This window comes from Trematomus bernacchii, unplaced genomic scaffold (genome assembly GCF_902827165.1).
Source record: "Trematomus bernacchii unplaced genomic scaffold, fTreBer1.1, whole genome shotgun sequence".
Lineage (NCBI taxonomy): Eukaryota > Metazoa > Chordata > Actinopteri > Perciformes > Nototheniidae > Trematomus > Trematomus bernacchii.
The window spans coordinates 1,848,645-1,854,327 of NW_022987531.1; positions in this window are offsets into that span (position 1 = coordinate 1,848,645).

The window sequence follows — 5,683 nt, forward strand, 5'->3', positions numbered from 1 at the left end:
GAGGGTGGAGGAGGGACCACAGACCGTGAGGACAGGGTGCTGGTGGAGGATGGACGAGGGACCACAGACCGTGAGGACAGGGTGCTGGTGGAGGATGGACGAGGGACCACAGACCGTGAGGACAGGGTGCTGGTGGAGGGTGGAGGAGGGACCACTGACAGGGAGGACTGGGTGCTGGTGGAGGATGGAAGAGGGACCACAGACCGTGAGGACAGGGTACTGGTGGAGGATGGAAAAGGGACCACAGACCGTGAGGACAGGGTGCTGGTGGAGGATGGAGGAGGGACCACAGACCGTGAGGGACCACAGACCGTGAGGACTGGGTGCTCAGTGGGTGCTTCAGTGAAGTCCTGAAACTCCTCAGGTTCAGCATGACCTTCATGAACCTCTATTGCCACCTCGCTGCTCTCTGACTCTTGTATGGCCAGCTTGTAGTCCTGAAGAACTTGACCAGTTTGCTGGTAAAGGTACTCCACTCCCAACAGTTCCTCTTTAAAATCAAATAAAAATCAAATTAGATAATACACCATCATATATATAATATCATTTTAAATATAAATGACTTAATCTAATTACTCTTGGTATTTAGATGATATGTTATTTGCATATCAATCAGAAAACATAATGCAAGTGATAAAATGGTAGGCTATTAGTATACTACAAGCAAATCAAATATGTATCTACCAGTGTATTTTCGTGGCCACATAAGGGATGATCTTCTTGCCTAGAACCTCCTCTGCCAGAGTATTCACAGCATGGCGAAGAAGATGATTGTAGCAGTGGGGATGCTGCTGCTCGTCCCTTGTTGCTGCCACAGCCCGGTCCTCATTCCAGTGTGCCAGTCCATCCAAAAGATAGGCTTGGAAAAAGGTGTCACTTGCCAGAGTACCTGTAAAGTAAATTTTGAAATGCATCATGTTTTTAATTCAGATCATTTCAACATTTGTATAGATAAAAACACAGCAACCATAGGATGAGAAAAGGGAAACACATATTTACCTGGGATGAACCGGTTCAGGTGCAGGTGAAATTACTCCAGTGAAGTAGAGCCTCTGGCACAGCGGTATGTTGGCAGGCGGTGCCCTCCCTTCACACTTCACACTGGAGCCAGTTTGTGCGTAGAGCTGCACACCTGGAGGATCCTGGATGCAGGCCACATGCTTCCACTGGGACTTGATGATTTCACTCATCCGGGCCGAGTTGATGAGTGGCACTCCCAGAGAGTCCCGACCAGCATCTCCATCAAAGGTCTGGATGAGCCTATGAATCAGATCCTGGGTCTCCTTGGTGCCGCGGGTTATTCTCCGGCAATGCAGAGCTAGCTCACTTCTGCTGACAGAGTGAAGCACATCAGCGTCGGATGGATGTCTCCCTCCAGCTTCTAGCTCTGCACGCTTTGCATCCTTCGCGGCCTTCAGGTCGTCCTGGTCCCACATGAAAATACAGTGGCTGAGGCGACTCATAAAAGTGGCATACAGCTGGTGGGAGTCTGTGCTGCAACCCACAGCAAATCTGCGCATGAAGTGCCAGATGTCTAACCGGATTGTCATGTTGTTCCACTCTTCAAACATCCTCCTTAGAAGAGTGTTTCCACAGCAGTCTCGGTCCACATATAGCACCTCAGGAGGAGCCACCCCAGCCATTCTGTATCTGTTGATGAGTCCTTCAACCATAGGACCGAGACCATAGCCCTCGCTGGCTGTGAGCACGAACATGATGACCTGTCCATGCTCATTACCAACGTTGGTTGCCCAGGTAGCGGTGCCGTAGCTTTTTCCCGCTAGCTTACGGGCCACCTTTTTGGTTGAATCCATCTTCAGGATCCGACCGTACTGGGAAGTGATGGTGGCCTTGATTTCATCCAGCCTTTGCAGGACATCCTGGGCATAAACTTGCATCAGCCAACGGTGCTTCGGGACAGGAGGCATGGCAGGTACAGGATCAAAGGTCACGGGCAGAATCAGGCCTGATGTAACAGCACTGGCAATTCCTTTACAATCCTGCAGGTACTGGACTGTCTTCTGCATCCACACCTCAGCATGACGCTCCTGCAGCTTCCTCTGGATCTGGCTGCTGCTGTTTCCCAGCCCTCGCTGACGCATCAAACTTGCAACCTCAAAGTCACATGCAAGTTTAGATGTCAGGATGCAAGGGAACTGCACCCTGTGTCCAATGTCCAGTTGAGAGATGAGGCCGTGCCTCCAGCTGATGACCTTCCTCTTGCACCTTGGGCAGGCCAGGTACTCAGATGCAACAAAGTACATCTTTCCAACAGCCACCACCTGCCTGATCTTCTGATGCAGGCCAGCTGAGGTCAAAGGGTCTTTGTTGCAATCTGGATGCGGACAGGTCAGCATTACTTGCCACAGCTTTCGTGACATCCACAGCAGCAGGGGGTGACCAAAGTAATTTTCCTGAGCAGGAGATTTCTTGGTCCTCAGTGGCACCTGGGGGGGAATGGATGATTTTTTGTTATGTTCTTTTAGCGTTTAACGCGTTAACGCAAAAAAATTAACGCCACTAATTATTAGCGCAATTATTTTAACGCGATTAACGCATGTGTATTTTTTGTCCTCGGGCGCCCCCTTAGTTTCAGAGCGCATCGAGTTTAAAATACCATCTACAAGCTGATGCTGACAGCCCCGCTCCTGCCGCCCGCTTGTGGCAGACCACACTTCCACGCTCACCGGCAGGCCCGGACTGGCCATCGGGAGGACCGGGAGGGTGTGTGTATGTGTGGTGCGAGCGAGGCACACCTTACGTGTTGTTGTTGTTGTTGTTAGCATCTGGTGCTAGCTAGCTGCGCTAACGGATATAAGGAGCTGTTTCAATGAAAACAGAGGAGCGACATTTCGCCGACAACTGCGCCGAGCACTTGACTTTATGCAGGTAGCCAGACAGTGGGACATTGTACGAAAAGTCAGCACACTCAGCACGGATAGTGCGCGCAACATGATTGCAGCGTCCAGGCAGCTACCATGCCTTGAGCTGCACATAGCTCCAACTAATCCATCACAGTGTCTCCACACACACACACACACACACACACACACACACACACACACACACACACACACACACACACACACACACACACACACACACACACACACACACACACACACACACACACACACACACACACACACACACACACACACACACACACACACACACACACACACACACACACACACACACACACACACACACACACTGTATTGTATTATTGTATGAGAGAGGTTCCAGGTTGAATTGAGGCGAATATTTGTAATGTTCAGAGGTTGTTGTGTTTAATATTCATGAGAATATTTGTCTTGTTGAAATGATAATAAACAAACATATAAAGCATATTTGTCCACTCATATGTTGATAAGAGTATTAAAAACTTGAAAAATATCCCTCTAAGGTACATTTAGAACAGATAAAAAATGTGCGATTAATTTGCGATTAATCGCGATTAACTATGGACAATCATGCGATTAATCGCGATTAAATATTTGAATCGACTGACAGCCCTAGTATGCACACATCAAAGACCTTCTTAAGGACTTCAGTATGAATATTGAGTTTCTTTGCCTAAGCCACAGCAGCTGATTTTACGTTGCGACAACAAAAGGAAAAGGACATGAAAAATAAATGACAAAAATGTATCACTAAATGTGTCCACTTAAAAATATTGTGTTTTAATGTTTGAGATATTGAAATGTTAACATACCTGCAGGATTTGCCTCCTCAAATTGTACTGCCTCTGCCAGGAGTGTGCTGTCATCGACCTCACTGAACACAGCCGGGTGTGTGAGGGTGGAGGCTGGAGGTAGGTGTGTGAGGGTGGAGGCTGGAGGTAGGTGTGTGAGGGTGGAGGCTGGGGCCTTTGCTGCCTCGAAGGACACAGGCAGTTGGATGAGGTGGGGTTTTGGCCGTGCACGTGCATGGACCAAAGCTAAAGAAAGACAAATTAAGGACAAACAGATAAACATCACAAGTATTGAAGAGTACTAAACATTAAAAATAAGTGTTATCAAATAAATGTTTGCTTACAGGGTTTGGTTTTGCTGGGGGAAACCAGCCGTTTCACTGCGTTGGTGAGGCTCCTCTGATTTGGCATCTTCTGTCCAGCCAAAAGGGAGCAGAGTGAAGAGGTTGAGGCATGCTTGCTGGTCCCAGCTTGCTGGGTGGGAGCAGCATGCTCTGTGGTGGTCAAGTGCTGGGCAGGGGGAGTGACCTGGGCAGGGGGAGTGTGCTGGGGAGCGTTGGCAGCATATTGCTCTTCTTTCATGGCAATGGCAATTCTACCAGAAGAAAAGAGCTCAATATATTCTTTGAAACAGCCCTTGTTCAGGGAATGTTCCTTGGAGTCTTTGCTGCCTCCTGTCGGGTCTCTTATCATTGCTGCCACAAGGTAAGCAGCATAGCCAAGAGAATTTTCCACTACCCAACAGAAAGTCTGCCCGCGAAACTGACCAAACTGGATTTCGAAGAAACCAAGCAAGTGTCTTCTGTTGGATGGATCTCCACGGTGCTGGGTTATGGCTGTTCTGGCCTTGTCCATCACTTCCTCTGGGGAAAGAGGTCGACTCCACGGCCTATCTTTGTTAGACTTCTTGACCTTTGTTGCTTCCAAAGTGTCTGTCAAGTTAAGAATACCGTCCCGTTTTCGAAAGCGTGGTTCCATCTAGAGAATACGAAAATAGTCATATTTAAAAAAAAATTAGAAATATGTAATTTATAATAAATATTTAATAAACAAGCTGTAAAATATTACAGATTGATTCAAAGAAAAACTGAAGACTACATACAATACAAATTAAAGATGAATAAAAACAAGTACAAATGCAGATTATGCATTTAAATGTAATCAATCAATCAATCGAAATGTATAAATAGCCTATATTTTGTACCTTACAATGGAAACAGGCCTGCCTACTCAAGTACAAGTATTTCATAATAAAAGGTGCTGTTAACTGCATTGTAACAACTGCATTGTAACTTCCCTTCCCCCCGGACTTTCATTGTTTGTTTAAGTTATTTAAATTAATGGTAAAATAAAAACGGGTGTCCGGTTACAGTCAAGGGCAAGATTTGTTTTGCTCTTGTTTTATTCGTATCTCATTTAATTTGCATCTCATTTATTTGTTAAAGCTCGCTTAAAGACTATATTCACTTTTAAAACACGTCGGTCGCTGCCACCGGTGACAGAGAAAAAAAAGACAATAAAAGAAGCTACGCTCGCTCCCGTCCGGTCCCGACCGAGATTCTCTCTAGCTCGTAGTTATGTTAGTCCTTAACTTAAACTGGGTAATATCATAAACAGACATGTTATTTAGCCAGATATGTCAACATTAAATTGACGATACATGTACATAATAATCCGCTACCAGTAAACATCACATACATGTAACGGTTACGGCGGGACATGTCCGGTTCGCTAGTCATTAGTAAAATGTCCCTGTGCAACATGTTGTTTTGTTAAAATATATCTATACATCTAATATGACAGTTTATAAGCATTGACAACATAGTTAAAGGATGATGTACTTACTTTCGTGATGTTGGGAAAAAGTGAATAGGCTTGTTCGAGACGAGCTGCGGCTCGCCTCGAAAGTAGACGAGAATAGCCGATCGCAGCCGGGGGAGGTCTCAAAAAGCTCGCCTGAAGTCGGACAGCTCGGAGTCGGCTTCT